Here is a 16155-nt window from a genome sequence, read left to right on the forward strand (position 1 = left end):
GTTTGGCGGTATGGCTCTGTTCTGGGAGCTCTCCCGCCAACCATGCAGCCCGCGTGGATACGGCCGGGAGGCCAACAGCCAAACCCCAAACAACCGTATGCCAACATGCTATTAATGGGTGTCTCCGGCTGATGTGATACTATGTGTACGACCACCTGAAAGAAGCCCTTGTCCAGTCAGCTCGAGGCCGTCTAGCGCTACGTGGATCAGTAGTTATGTGTACCAACTAGCATGTTGGACCTTCCCCTGAGGCCAATAATTAGGTGAATTATTCATTAACAAACCAGGGGAAAATACTATGTGTGATATAATATTAAGCTATGTGTACCGACAAGCTTGTCGGTATTTCCCCTCGAAATTTAAATCGGGGGAAATATACTACTAACTGCATCAGTGTAAATCCTCACTCGTTGCCAAGAATTGCAGACATTTATTAGACGGAGACAGAACGCCACGCTCTATACAGCTGAGCTCATGGCTATTTGAATTGAAATTATTTCATCGGTCGAATGTAGCGTTCGTAAGAATCGGAAGACCAATGCCCCACGGCTTTCAATGTGGAGACCGGGGCGAGTGTAGCAGCTGTCGTCGCAGCCCCGTTGCGGAAGGAGTGGGCGGTGTATAGCTCTGGAGAGAGATCGCAGGATTGAAGGTAGGCAGCAAACAAAGATCTCGTCAAAGCATTTCCTTTGTCAGTGGTGAAGAGAGGCTCGTCCGGGCTCACTTGGGGGTGCCACTGCAGGTACCATGCCATGGAAGAGAAGGGACAAAAAACAGTGCCAGTTTGCGCAATAATGATGGGGGTTCCTTTAGCATTTTTATCAGTTTTGGAGCATTTGAGGTGAATAATAAAATACCGTGAACTCATGGATAAATTTGAGGATGTGAGATTGAGGGACGGATTGAAAATCTCAGTACAAGTGGTATATTCCCCACACCTAATAAAGTCATAAAAGGCAGTCAGAAATACCACCTCTAAAAGTGAATCAACGTAAGGATTAAAACACCCTTGTCTTAAGTGCAACACCAGTTTGTGAACTAAAGATATAGTGAGGGGGAGACGTTTATCTTTCCTTTCGGGACGTCTCTTCTTCAGGCCATCGAAGAGCAGACGAACGGATGGATCCCCGAGCAGGCTCCCGGCCGAGGGATCCATACATCTTAAATGGAATTGGATTCCAGCGACGAGCGTCTTAATGGAGGAAGGCTGCATTTTTCTCGATTCAAAATAAAGGCGCAGACGAGGGTGTGTTGATGGGCGAGATGGCTACTGAAAAAGCGGCACAGAAGGAGAAGTAATACCATGCAGAGTCATACATTTTTAATACATATTTGGCCAGTCCCGATCTCATGTATTGGGAGGCAGACAACAAGTATGTCTGCAAGACAGAATTTAGTCTAGCACCGTTTGGTCGAAGGTTGGGCAAGGCAGGCTGGAAATTGCGGCATCTGGACACAGGATTCGGAATTCCTGGAATTTAAACCGGGACAAAAAGTCAGCGATTCTATTATCGAGGCCGGGTATATGGACGGCGCGGACCATGAAATTATTTGTGACACAGATCCAAGTGAGGCGTCTAAACTAGCCTGTTAATAAAAGGAACAAATGAACGGCCTTTATTAATTATTTTTACCTTTGCCTCATTACCGCAATAAGCTAGAATTTGTTTCCTTGGCCAGCGGCTTCCCCAAAGGATACATGCCGATGACGATGGGGTATAATTCGAGCAGTGCTGTAGAGTGGGTATTTAAGGTCAACGATTGCAGCTCTTTGGGCCATACATCTGCGAACCACTGATTATTGTAGAATCCCCCAAAACCAATGGAGAGTGCTGCATCTGTAAAAAACTTAAGGGTGGCTGACATTTCTAGAGAAGAGAAGAACGAGATGCCGTTCCAACTGTCGCATAGCATTGACCAAAATCACAGGTCGGATCTGCAACCTGCGTTCAGAGTGATATGATCGTGCAAGTTATTAGCGGTTTTTGAGAGGTCGAGGAGTCTGGATATAAAGGAACGTCCCTGAGGGATTATTCGCATTGCAAAATTAAAATGCCCCAATAATGAGAGCACCTCCTTTTTTGAAAGATTCCGCGTCCGCCACAGATTTAATAGCTTTGCGAATGCGGACCAGTTTTTCCAATGGCAGGGAGGCCTGCATGAGGTTACTATCCAGGATAATGCCCAAAAACTTGATAACTTTTGAAGGGCCTTTAGTTTTCTCTTCCGATAGAGGAACGCCCAGTTCCTCAAATGTGTCTTTTAATGCTGTAATGCAGCGATCTGGCTGGGAATGGGGAAAATCTACTACTAGGAAATCGTCTAGTAGGTGTATAACGAAAGGCAGTTTACAGTTATTTAAGAGTATCCAGCAAAGTGCTTCCGATAATGCAGGCTGCTGCGATAACCGAAGATGAGCCTAACCGCAAAATACATTTTTTGACGCCGTATTACGCCGAATAAATGCCACTGAGAAGGATGGAGAGGTATGATTTTAAAAGCATCCGTTAAGTCGGCTTTACCGAGCCAGGAGATAAAATCGATAGCGTGATCATAAAATAGTGAAATGTTTCGCGGAGGAATGAGACTATTAATAGAAGGGATGTTGTTGTTCTAAGGGGCAGACAAGTCAATTATTAATTTTTTTTTCTGGAGTGTTTACCTGTGGCCACGCCTATGGGAATTATACGAAAAAGCGGAATGGCAAACTATCGAATGGACCAATCATGTAACCTTTCTCGGACTCTCGTGAGAGCAGTTTGTCTACTATTTCCGGTCCATTTACAGCAGACAGAAGATCAGGGCAAACACAGGACACTTTGGGGAGAAAAGACAAACCAGCAAAAAAAACGTGAATTAAACCGATCAAATAATGGACAAAACAACGGTTGGGATGCTGCTTCAGAGCTTTCCCCAGCTCTGGGATATTAACAGGCGTAGATGCCTTTAACGTTTTTTCTTGGTTACAAGGCGAATTTGCCTGGGGCACATGGACTTGGGATACCCGTCTCCACAGTAGCTGCAAGCATGTATATATTTACAGTTATGGTATGCACAGAAATCTTCGTTGAAATTATAGCACAGCGGCGTATGAAGGGCGGTCGTCACCTTGGTTTCCCCGCTAGGCTCGTGTTTAAGGTTAGGGCCAGCAGGTTGGAGCGGGGACACCACCTTGGGGCAGAAGCTGGTAGTGTGGGTAAATGAACCACACACCGTGCAGGAGAGAGAGTGATGCCCCGTGAAATGCCTTCTGATTAAGGACAAATCAACCACGGACCAATCAAGTCTCTGGTTAAAACGCTGGATGTACATTGCCACTTTAGCGGAAAAGGACTTATGATATTCATAAAACAGAGTCCCCTCGTACGACATGGCTAAATCTGAAATAATAGCTAGATAAGTATCCAGTTCCTTCCTGCGTTCGGGATTGATTTCGCATAACGTGTCCCTGTACACTCTGAAGGCTGTATTAAATTCGGCCATAGTCAGGCTTTTGGTAAGCCTTGGGTCACTATCCTTGAGGAGCACTGAAATGTCCGCACAGTCTATTATGCATTTGTCGCTAGGCTCTGTGCACAGTAATATTTTAGTTAAATTAATGTCGTTACCTGCCAGAATGGAAGCTTGCAGCTGAGGAAATATGGCAGCTGCTGGGGGAATGAAGGGCACCCTGGCCTGGGCCGCAAGAACTGCAGTTGCCAACGTGCTCCGCAGTGCCGTGACGAATTGAGGGGGCGCGTATCTGACGTCATTGACGGCACACGGGGAGATGTCGAGTCTGTTGTTTTTTTGAAAGTTGATAGCGGAGTGGGGATCGAAGGTAGAAGAGGAAGCTTCCAGTACTTTAATTTGAACGTCCATCTAGGAGAGGGAGGATTGAATGTTGTGCAGGGCAGCCAGGACTGGGTCTTCGTTTTGCTTATTCAAATTGGTCGGCAGTTGTGTCCTAGCCCTTTTGGCGGGGCGGCGGCTGTGGCCAGTTAACTCAGGGGCGCGGGCGCAGTTTTTGCGTTTAGCTGGGGCTTTCCTTTGTGGCTGGCACCAAGGGGAGGATGCAATCCACGTCGGAATAGGACTTCCAGGATTTTATCCACCGGCCAGTTAGACACGCATCGGTTAGAGGGGCTTTGACTTGCCAGACGAGAGCTCCTACAAACGGAGGTGAAGTTTTCATCCTGGACGTGTCTGGTCGTACCGTCGGGCTGCGGGTGCATTTCTGTGGTGGTGTCCTCTGTCCAGCTATGTTCTTCTTGGTCAACGATGGACGTTGTAGACTTAAGCCAGGTAAGGATTAGCTATTTGTAGCGCAACCTGCTGAGCTGCATGTAGGAAGAGCAGCCAAATGAGTAGAAGGGGGCTGTTTAAGTAGACTGCCCTGTTATGTGAATGTAGTGTGATAGGTGAACATGAATCAGCTGAGCATCAGCTGATTCAGCGTGACGAACGTGAATAAAATTACTGAATTACCCTGGTGAAAATAACATTACCTGACCTCCCCTGGTGAAACTAATCCCGTCCGGACAGGGCTTATGTAGTGTCTTAGTATTGAGAGCATGTTACAACTTTCCCCACTGTCCCCTTGTATTTGATGGCAGGCACATAGGCTGCAGCAGCTGTCTGTCTGTATTGTCATGGTTCTGGGTGGTAGTGGCTATCCTTGGCCACTGGAGGGCATCCTTGTCACTTCTTTCCCCTAATTGAGCTAATTGGGTTCACCTGCTGTAATTCCCCTGTTTGGGCTAATTGGGATCACCTGCGGTAGTTCCTATTTAAGCTATTGCTGGCCTGCAGTCAGTGCTTTTGTGTCAACTTTGGTTACACGTAAGCCGGTATTCTGTGAGTGTGTTTGTAACATTTCAGTGCTGTTACAATCTTTCTTCCTATTTTTGGAAGAGATCTCTGTTGTACTGAAGGCTGAGACTATTATTTGGGATTATTTTCTATAATTGCACAATAATCTCTTACTCGGTGCTACAATTTGGGTGTTTTTCCTATCAATCCTCATTTCGAGGGCTGTTTTATTTAGTTTTCACCTTCTTTACACTTTCAGTTCTTTGTATGAGACAGCTTTATTATACTCCTTTTTCTGTTCGTTTTGCCCATTTGACTAGGTAGTTTCGTTAGTATTTCACGGCAGGACTTACCGCCCAGAGGAGTAGGCTGTATTATTCTGTTCTGTCTAGTTTGAATACTCCTTGTTCTTTAGTTCTTATCACCCTTTCACGGGTAGACTTCTTAGTCCAGTATACCTGGGATATTCTCCCTTAAGAGTATTTAATTTTCTGTTTGTTTACTTGTCCCTTTCCTCTAGTCTTTTGAGACCTTGTGGTTACTCCACCATGTGTGGATAGCTTTTAGATTCCCGTTCAGTCGCGTCTGATTTGCCAAACCACTTTCGGATTCAGTGAGAGATGCACTTGCTGCTCTCAAACCACCGGCACCGTTTGATGCCTTGGTTACAACAGCCATTAGAATAGATAATCAAGTAAAATAATGAGAGAGAGAGAGATATGAGAAAAAGAACCGTTCCACGCCATACGTCTCCCATTTTCTGGGTATGCCTGCAGCCCTCGTTCCCTCACGAGGCTCTCCGAGCAAGGACGAACCCATGCAGGTTGACAGCTCCTCCCTACGTGATGCGAATGAACCTAAGCAGCGCGGAGCATGGTGTCGTTACTGCAGGCAGAAAGGACACTCTAAGGCTGAGTGCCCTAAGCTTGTGGGAAACGGGGTCTCGCTAGTGGAACGAAAGACACCAGTGAGACGTAATAAATCAGTCTTTTGTACCTTTTTACCAGTCTAATTGTCGTGGAATAAACAATCAGTTAAAACTGACGCTTTTTTGGATTCAGGAGCGGTCGATTGTTTCGTGGATTCTAATTTGGCTAAAGAGCTTAAAATGCCTGTGCCACGGCCTCGCCACATTATGGCTCTTGACGGTCGCCCGTTGGGCACCGGATTAGTTAAGGAAATGACTGATTTTGTCTGCATGCGTGTTTCTTATGGTAGTCATTCTGAACTAGTCAGGCTCTTCCTGGTTGATTCACTAGCCTACCCTCTCATCTTGGGTCATTCTTGGTTAATCAAACATAAACCACTACTGGGGCAACAATAAAAACACGATCATTCAGTGGGGTCCCAAGTGCATCTGTCATTGTCAGTAAATACCCTCACCCACTCCCAACATTCATTGTGTGAGAACCGAAATGAGTTCAGCCCACAACGATGAAGAGGTGGGGGTTTCGTCCAACCAAATTGCACCATCTCCAACCGAGGACAGGGAGGAGAGTTTGGCTTGGGATTCACTGTTTGACTGGGATCCTCCGTTTGATGATTTGTCCATAGGGGAGTTCACCGATCCAGAAACAGTATCTGAATCCATGCCTCACTCTCCCCCCTAGTTCGGAAAATACTAGTGTGGTGGGTGCGATTTTCCCTTACCGTCTAAGGTACCGGCCGATTACACAGATCTTGCTGAGGTGTTTAGTAAACAAAGAGCTACCACCCTGCCACCTCACAGACCGTATGATTGTGCCATTGACTTGTATCCTGGCACAGTACCTCCTAGATGTTCCCTGTATTCATTATCAGCTCCTGAAAGCGCAGCTATGAAAGAATACATCAAAGAGGCATTGGTTAATGGTTTTATTAGACCCTCCACATCGCCAGCTGGGGCTGGGTTCTTTTTTGTAGAGAAAAAAGATGGCGGGCTGAGACTCTGCATTGATTATAGAGGGTTGAACAACATCACCATAAAGAACCGTTACCCACTGCCACTCATGAACTCTGCTTTTGAACCCTCTGGTGGGTTCAAAAGCAGTTTTGGTGCCTCCGTTTTCACCAAACTCCTCCGTAATGCTTATAATTTAGTGCATATACGTGAGGGAGATGAGTGGAAGACGGCTGTTTTTCAGGTGCTAGTGAATGATGTGCTCAGAGAGATTTTGGAAAAATTTGTATTTCTGTATTTGGATGACATTTTGATTTTTTCCGCTAATCTTTCTGAACACATTGGACATGTCAGACAGGTCTTAACATGTCTCTTGGACGCTCAGTTATTTGCGAAGGCATCTTTTTACCATGTTTTAACAATTAAATAATAAACAGAGGTTAAAGTGACAATCTCGAAGATTTCAGTTTCGTTCTCTATGGCGGTGCCAATGGCGAGAAGCGGTAATTGCAGCTGTGTTTTTGGACCTCACTTCCCATAGATCCAACCGGATCCAACCAGTGTCGCCTGTGTGACGTCAGCCAGTTGGCACGCCAACTATAACACTTACTATTTACTGAATAAAAAACGGTTGTTATAAAAGTAACATTATGTACATACTCATTCGTTGTCTAACATTAGGCTAACTCAAGATGTCTTCACACTGCCAAGCCGGTTTAAAATGCCGTAGCAAACCTGGGGTAGAATTAGTGATGATCAATTTCTGCAAACGTTCTTTATCCACCTTTTGCGCGGTATGAACATCTTTACACTGCAGAGAAGAATTTGCGGGGTTCGCTGTGGCTCGTGCAATTATGTATCTCGTGCACAATAAGCAGTCTTTTTCGTGAATGATTGTTGTGTGGTATTTTTGAAACAACTGCCTTGCAAAATGTTACTCCTGGTGTTTCTGGTTTTGCTAGCTAAACTGTTCGAGAATAAAGCTGAGCTGGGTGTTGAATTAGCAATCAGAACAAGAAGAATAAAACAAAAACAAAGGAGATTTCATCAAAAAGGGCATAAAGGCTGAAGGAACATATGAGGAAGTGTAATAAAATAATAACAATGCTAATCCATACTGCCGTATTCTTTTATTTAGTTTTCTCCTGCATGACGTCTTCAGAAATCAGACCCGGCTCTGCTCCACATACCCCGGCTTTATTCCGATCATTACAATATATTGATGAACTCGATGGCAATGTAAATAACTTTCAGATCAGATCAATGATTCGCAACGAGGTGAAACGGTTTTAGAATGTTGCAGAGAAAATTGCAGCGGTGTGAACTGTCTAGTAGCAGAGCCGTTGCCTGCCCTGGGGTTTTAAAAGACGTCCTTGTCAAATCGCCAAGTGCAGTTTTAGAACATTTACAATCAGACATCTTGGAATTTTGCATGTTGCACCCAGTCTCGTTGCGAATCATTGATCTGAACTGGCCTTAAGTTAGCTACACTGCAACGTTGCAACAAGGTAGCACTGCATTCGAGAGACGGTTTGCGAGGTCGGTACCGGTCGGTAGCGTTAGCTAGCGTTTTTTTCTAATTGTTAGCCGACATTAGATTGTGTTAATTACATTAGCTAGCTAACTAACGCAACGTTACCTGATATGAGAGATGGATACTGTGCGCAAAGTTGTCTAAACTAATGTTGTCTTTCTTTACATGGTCCGGTAGCTAGCGTAAGCTGTGCAAATAGCTATGTAATTTAGTAAAGTTACATTGTCATTAAATGTAATACGAAATCTACATCAACAAATAATATGATCTCTCATGTTACACAGAAACGTTTTAGGGTTCCATAAGCCCCCTCCCCTCCCTTTCTCTGTTATTGTAACACATGCAGACACCGGAAAAAACAGTACGCCGCTCACACACAAGTGAGTTGAAGAGCGAGCCTGTTGCGTTAGTTCCGCCTACCCTCTCTGGCAGACCAAACACTGATGGGTGATGAAAAACGCGTCACTAACTGTGCGCCGCTTGTGATTTTTTCCCGGGAATGTCGCCACAGACACCAAGTTTTTTAATCATGAATTATGATAATAATAATAGTATAAATTAATATAAAAATAGGCTCAATCACCATTGTGTTAACCAATGCAGTGATAGATAGTGACTTAAAAGACATTTATTTTAATGAAAATCTTCGAGATTATTACTTTAAATTAGAATACGTTTTGCCTCAATTTATTACCACGCTCTTAGCTACTGCTGTTATAGTCTGATATAAACGTGTTGTGCAAGCTAACCTGCCATATGCATAGTCAGGACAAGAGGACAGCCATAACATCTACACCCGTTAAATGCTGTCCCTTTTCTTTATTATTCAAACGTTAGTAAAAATTCATTTCTTTTGTCAACTAATACTGGTTATGATATGTACATTTGTGTACAGTGTATTAACAAATGTGTAAAATATCACAGGAGGAAACGGGTACTACCAACAGCAGCCTGACCTGAGCTTCAACCTGATCAAACAAACCACAAAGTTCTACAGGGAGCCCCCTAAGTATCTCTGCTGCCTCTGCACTGGAGCTGAATGTGTACTTCATCTGGAACATGGGTAACTGTACTTTAAGACACTCCCTGTTAAGCTCTGGGTATTGGTCTATAATGGCACCATTAAGCTCTCCAGTGATGAGAGCATTTTCCAGTTTCTCAAGGATGGCTAGACCATCCTGGTCAAAGCGATCTCTGAACTGTGTGTCAGCCATATCTAGAACTTTATAATACTCTGCTCTGTAGTGTTCCACTAGAGATTTGGCTATATGAGCATCTGCTATACCAGTAAGGTGCCTGGGTGGCTGTCTGGAGTGCAGTATTTCAATGGGATCGATATTTAAGTAATCAATCAACCATGCCTGTTGTCTTCTCAAACAAGGTTTGGAAGCTTTCCTCATTTATTTTCTCTTGAAGAGAGAATCGGACACAACCAACAGCAGCCTGCATGCCTGAGATAGTTTGCGTTTTCTTTTGAAGCGATATGTTCAGACATTCAAGCTCTCCGATGACTGCTGATGCAAGGAAAAGTCCCAACACCGTTTTCCATTTTCGGAACCTCTCTAGCAGACCATTCGCAGTGGAGGCTGTATTTGATGCACAAGTCGCCATTTCCTGTAAGCTAGCTAAAACCACCTCATATTGATTCAGCACAGATGTGATTGCTGGTTTCCGTACAGTTCATCTGGTTGCGCACAAAGGTTTCAATGTGGTGTTAAAGCCACACTGACCTGGCAATCCCTTCAAATATTACTTTGAACTTCCCTGACCTCCCAAGCAGAACACCTAATTGGTGGACCCAATGTAAAGAGTCTCGAATCAGAGGAGAGGCTGAGCATGCTGCTTGTGTTAACAAGTTGATGCAGTGCGCACCGCAATGAACATAGAGGGCTAGTGGTTGCTGCTTCCTTAGAAGTGCCTGTGCGCCATTATATTTTCCTGCCATATTGGACACTCCATCGTAACTGTGCCCTCGCAATCCAGAAAGTGGTAGATTAAGTATCAACATCACATCAATGGCAATTTTGGCGATGCTCTGCCCTGTTGTTTCAGACACTCCATAAAGACCAACGAATTGTTCATGTGGTACGAGGTCATGGTCAATAAACCGTAAACAAATGGATTCTTGTTCGTTGCCAGAGATGTCCTGTGTACCATCTATTATGATCGAGAATTGAAGGAGTGGAAGGGACCTGATTGTGTTTGCTATGTCTTGAATTATGGCATTGCCCATTAAGTTAAGAATTTTGTTCTGTGCTTGGGGGCTAGAAAAATCTTGCCCATGCTCTGTCAACCATTTTGCAAGGATGGGATCATCCACCGACCTAAGTCTCAAAAGTTGGTACAGATTCCCACTGTCCCCATCATGACCTCGTAAGGTTTGGCCTTGTCTTGCCAAATACTGCACCGTTGCAACAACTTTCAGAAGACAATGCCTTGCCTCCTCCTGTTGTTTTCCCCAACCACTGGATAACTGTGTGTGTACAGAGTTAGATTCCTGTACACTCACCCTAACAGCGTGGCAATGAGCCTTACTACTTCCATGGAATGAAAATTTCTCGAGAGCCTTCTTCCAGTTCCTAAAGCCTAAACTGATAAAAGTGATGTCTGCTTTTTTTTTTTAGCAAAGGGTGACTTCTTTTTTGAAAATGGTTTGTGACAATGAAAGCACAAAACCACATTTACCGAGGGACTATAATGCAGCCACGGAAAATCAACGAACCACCTCTCTTGAAAGGACAACACCTTGTTTGACAGTCTCTGAACCTCACTGAATTTGGGGTGTGGTTGATATAGCTTTACATCTGACTCAACATCTTCTGCCATGGGTCTGTCCCTGTCTCTGTCCCTTTCATTGCTGCTGACCTGTGGCTAGGGCTCCTAGGACAAATGTATCACAAACTTACCCATCTTATATACACACACATGTCCACACAGCATTAACGTCAACAGCATATAGGTCGTTTCCACTACCTGTACCTGGACATGGCCAGGTGTGGCTAATCCATTTCCATTCTTTCACATTCCAGAAAGCTACGTAGGTGCTTTATATCAACGTGACAGCACAGCAACCAATCAGAGAAGGTCAAAGGTAACCCAACAAATTGGTGGAAATGTAGCTTGAAATGTTAATTTTTCATAGGAGGGGGCCTTTAACCTTTCTATCTATCTATACCTTTCTATACCTATCTCCAATGGCTTAAAAACGGCTATTTTCGCCTGTTTTGCACTACTCTTATATAAAGTCTTATAACTTTGCAGTAACACACTGCAGAGACATGGTTGATGGCTTGATTTGAAGGGCACATGTGTACCATCAAGGCTCAATGTCAAAACCTATGAAATATGTGAGTAAATATTCATGGTACACACATAATATAAAAATAAATATTTAAAAAAACACGAATCGCTTTATACTTTCCTTGGTGTAATGTTTATTTCACGAAATCTAAGAAGGATAGTTCAGGCCTCGTTTGAAAGCTAAGACTCTGCTCTGATTCGTCAAACAGTCTGATCGACATGCAAATGAACCTATCACTACTCAGGTAACTCTCGTTTGTTTACACCTCCTGATGTCTTAGGACAAGATTGGTGCTTGTAAATGTCGGTCTTGTAATAGAGCTTGTAAGTGAAAACGTCACCAAGCCACTCCCCACGTTTTCCCACAAAGTTGTCAATGGGAAAATGAATGGAGAAATTTTGAATAAGCAATATTTTTAGTTACAAGTTGGGAACCAGTTAGCTATTGGTATGCGGTACTCATGACATATATGACTCATAAAATATAATATCAGCAGCACAATTGACCCATGGCAAGTACAAGGTATAACGTTGTGTACGTTTCGTACACTTAGGAACTACACAAACCGGTACTGCGCTCCCAACGTACGCTTATATCGTCACGACTCAGATGGAACATGCTTGCGCCCTTCTACTTCTAGTGTCACTTCGATATCGTATTTCAATTTCAAATTACTGGAAATAACAGATTTGTTACTAATAAGTCATATATATTTTCATCACAATACAACAACAATATAGCTAGCCAGCATGGTTTTCGATAAATTACCGACAATATGTTTACTACTTACTATGTTTTAATAAAACTATTTATTAGAAATAGTCTATCTCTTGCCTACTGCACCTGTCTTGTCTAAGTGCACTGTGATTCTGATTCTCACAATATGTGTATTCCTTTCTAAGTGCTGTGAGCAGACTGAAAGTCTGTTACACCGAAGCCTTGCGAAACGAATGACGGTCCCAAAAAAACGTGAGAAATCTTTTATTTTTAATCGCTATAGATATTTTACAATCAGTGATTTTTAAAAAGTCAATAGGATTTTAACATTGGGCTGTGACGCCACGAACCAGACGCCCCCTGGAGGCAATTTGGCTTACAAGCTCAATACAATGCAAAACTCATCGACAGAGAAGCAGGAATTTACAATACAAAATTGAGGCGTGTTTGTCGGATATCATTTTATACGTTATGGATTTATGATGAATAGTCTTGTTGTAGTCGGTACCGCCTATACCACTAGGCAGCCGAAAACTATGTAATTTCTTTCTGTCACTTCATCAATTCTTACTCTCTGCTAAAATCATACCTGTCTGATGTGAATGTGTCACAACTCTGTCCCTTTCACTGATACGGAAGAAAACTCATCTAGACATAAAAAAGATAAAAACTGCATTTGAAATAGTGTAGCAGACAGATATGGATAACGTTAGCTTCCAAAAACACAGCTCCCCTAAGTATTGATACCCAGCATTAGCTTATATATACTGTTAACATTAGCTAACGATAGTTATCTGCTATTGATAACTAACGTTAGCTAGCTAAAGTTAGCTAACGATGAACTTACATTCTGTGATTCTGGGTTGAGTGAATAGTTGAGAATCATTTGTGGTCATTAACTAGCTATCGATAGTTGCATTCCAAATTAGCTAGAGCGATGTAACTAGCTAGCTAGCGAACTTGTTAAAAAATAAAGACACAGAAAAGACAGCTAGTTAGTTAACGTTAGCTACTCCTTCTAACTGGGAAAAGGCGCCAGTCACGTCAATTTTTTCGCGAATAGCTAGCAGGCAACACCATACAACTGGCAATGCAGCTAATGTTAAAAAGAGATATCGATAGCTAAAATAAACTTGTAATTTTACAAGACGTGTCCATAATGTTACACAAAACATTGGCTAAAACACTAACACTGCAACATGGGGATTCATGTTAATTCGTTAATCCCCCCCCCCCCCCCCAGTTAAATTAAGTGAACATCACATTCAGACAGTGTACCGACAGCTATTAACTAGCTAGCTACCTATCATACTATCAGATATAGTTCATTTGTTGACAATTAGCTAGCTAACATTGACGTTAGCTAGCATATTGATAGGTAACGCTACAAATATAATATTACCATTTACCGTTCTTTCTAACCGCTGTGAGTAACTGACTTTAGCTGACGTTAGCTACCGAGTTATGGATCGTTTTCTGGCGGACGGATGGAGATCTTCAGATGGTAGTTAGATTGGCGTCATAGAACATTTATTAACAAGGGTTATGGGAAGTGAAGTCCATAGTATGATCGGCTTGAGCAATCGCCTCTAATTTTTGACTACATATCCCATTTGTGCTTTCGTAAACTCTAACTTTTTGTGGCCATGGGGGTAAACCATTGCTACTGTGTGAAGAGGGGAGTCAGTAATTCATGTTATGTTTACAGGCGTTACATACCTTTTTGCATAATTTTGAAGTCATCTTTTACTGCTGTTGCAGCCTTTACTGTATGAAAGCTTTACATGGGAGAGGGATCAGTTATGGTTGGGGGGGACAATTCGCTTCTTTCCAAACATTGGAGGGGACATGTCCCCCGTATCCCCCTATAATCCTACGCCCATGATTCATAGCAATCCGTACATATTCACAGTTGTAACTCAAGTCTCAGAATGCAATATAGCCCTTAGGAAAGCAGTTGAAAACTGAAGCAATGTATGCCCCTGAAACCCCTTTTATGCTGGGGACTCAAGCCCTGCCAATTTTTATGAAGATTTTAACTCCTTTTATGTTTGGGACTCAAACCCTGCCTAATACTATAGGGACTCCAACCTCTTTTATGCTGGAGACTCAAACTCTTCTCGTTTTTATGTACATGTATGAAGTTGTGTTTAGACAGTTTATTATGTGTATTATATGTATTTTTCATCAAATGTAAATTAGGCGTTTATTTGATCTGTGGCCCCACTACACCTCTGATAAGCATATAGTAAAATTCAACAAAGTAAATGATTAGCTATTCAGTACTGAATGAGAACAAAATAACTTACAGTCTTATCCAATGTTCTTAGGCTTACAAAAACAAGCGCTTAGTCAGGCATCAGCATTTAGTTCTTGTTTAGCATATGTTTTGGGATGTTCATAGTTACTTGAAACAATTTAGGAAACATTGGGTAGCATTGCTTTGGAATACAGCTTGTTAATTTGTGCGAGCCAAGATAGCCAATATTGTTTCATGTAACTTGGCACAATTTAGATCAATACCAATATCAATACTTTTAATGGCAGGCCTACATTTGAATGAATGACTTATACACAGTGCTTTGTATGTGTGGGCAACCTGGCATTTTATTTTTCATCAGATTGAAACTAAAACAATGGTCATATTCTGGCACAACCCCCGCCTATTTTTGGACTCAGTCCTCTTTCGTGCTTGACCCAACAAGCACAAAAAATGAGCCGTTACCACTGCTCCTTAACATCTTTGTGCAAGAATCCTTGTGGCTAGGAACACTGGTGTCCTGAGATTGCTCAATTCAGACATTCAGTGCTTCTGCAACCAAACTATGAGTGGAAACAAGTGTGTTTTAGAGTTATTATTGGATGATTCAGGAGTTTCTAAGTGCTATTGTTGTCATGTAGTTCTTCCATTTACAGTACATTGATATCATACTCAAACATTAGTTAAGCATTCAAATGAAAATCACAAATACAAGTTGATCCATTTACGAAAGTTATCTTTATTCATGAAGACCATTGATCGCTACAATACAACACAATTGATTGAACTGCAGAATATTCATAATCATTATTAGGACTGTGCAAACCATAGCCTAGCCTACTATTTACAGTTTTGTAGCCTACAGTGAGTAGTCTACATCTTTTCATGAAACAAGCTTCACTTTTCGTTCGTAAATTATAAATACTTCACACTAGTAAATTATTCTCATTTTAACATTTGTTTACAGCTAGATTTGAGAGAAATACTTTTAGAGGGAATAGAGTTTAGTATTCTTCTCTCAAAAAAGAAATGTCTTTCATAATCTTTCATGATAAGTGGATCTTGGATGTTAACCCCTTAGCGCACATGCCAAATCTGACCAATCCCTGCCCACTTAGGGGGTACCCTATTTAAAGCTTCATAACTCCAGATGTGAGCATCACAGAGACTTGAAAAATGGCTTACATGAAGCAATACATTTGTACAATTTACAATACTAGATTAGTTTATATTCATAATTTTGGAAGAAATGAAGTGCCACAAATGTCTAGACAATTGTCTAAACAAAAAATAAAAAATGAATTTGCTCTTTTTTAGTTTGCACTGAAATACTAAGAGATTGCATATATACAGCAGGTTAAACTATACATGTCATGGATCAAAAACTTATTGACCACAAGTTTATAAAATCTAAGGGTGGATATGGAGAACTACTAAAGGTCTATGAAGCAAAAACTAAGCAGTGTACCCAGCGTCTCCAAATCTATCCAAAATGTTTAAATTATGCATTGCTGTAAATCACAACATATTCATGTATTTCACTACAAATCAACTGTTGCATCATTTTCAAGTGTGTATTACAAGCTTTCCGTGAGTATAGTGGTATAAAATATCAAGGGGTCCAGAAACATATCCAAAATCTTTCTTTTGTCCATTGTAAAGCATATAAATTA

At 42.1% G+C, this 16155-nt stretch overlaps 1 pseudogene; it reads right to left on the minus strand.

Annotated features, from left to right (window-relative positions):
* Nucleotides 1-1644: 1644 nt before the first annotated feature.
* Nucleotides 1645-9418, minus strand: LOC135242658 (uncharacterized; annotated as a pseudogene).
* Between the last annotated feature and the right edge of the window lie 6737 nt (nt 9419-16155).

This window comes from Anguilla rostrata, chromosome 2, assembly GCF_018555375.3.
Source record: "Anguilla rostrata isolate EN2019 chromosome 2, ASM1855537v3, whole genome shotgun sequence".
Classification (NCBI taxonomy): Eukaryota; Metazoa; Chordata; class Actinopteri; order Anguilliformes; family Anguillidae; genus Anguilla; species Anguilla rostrata.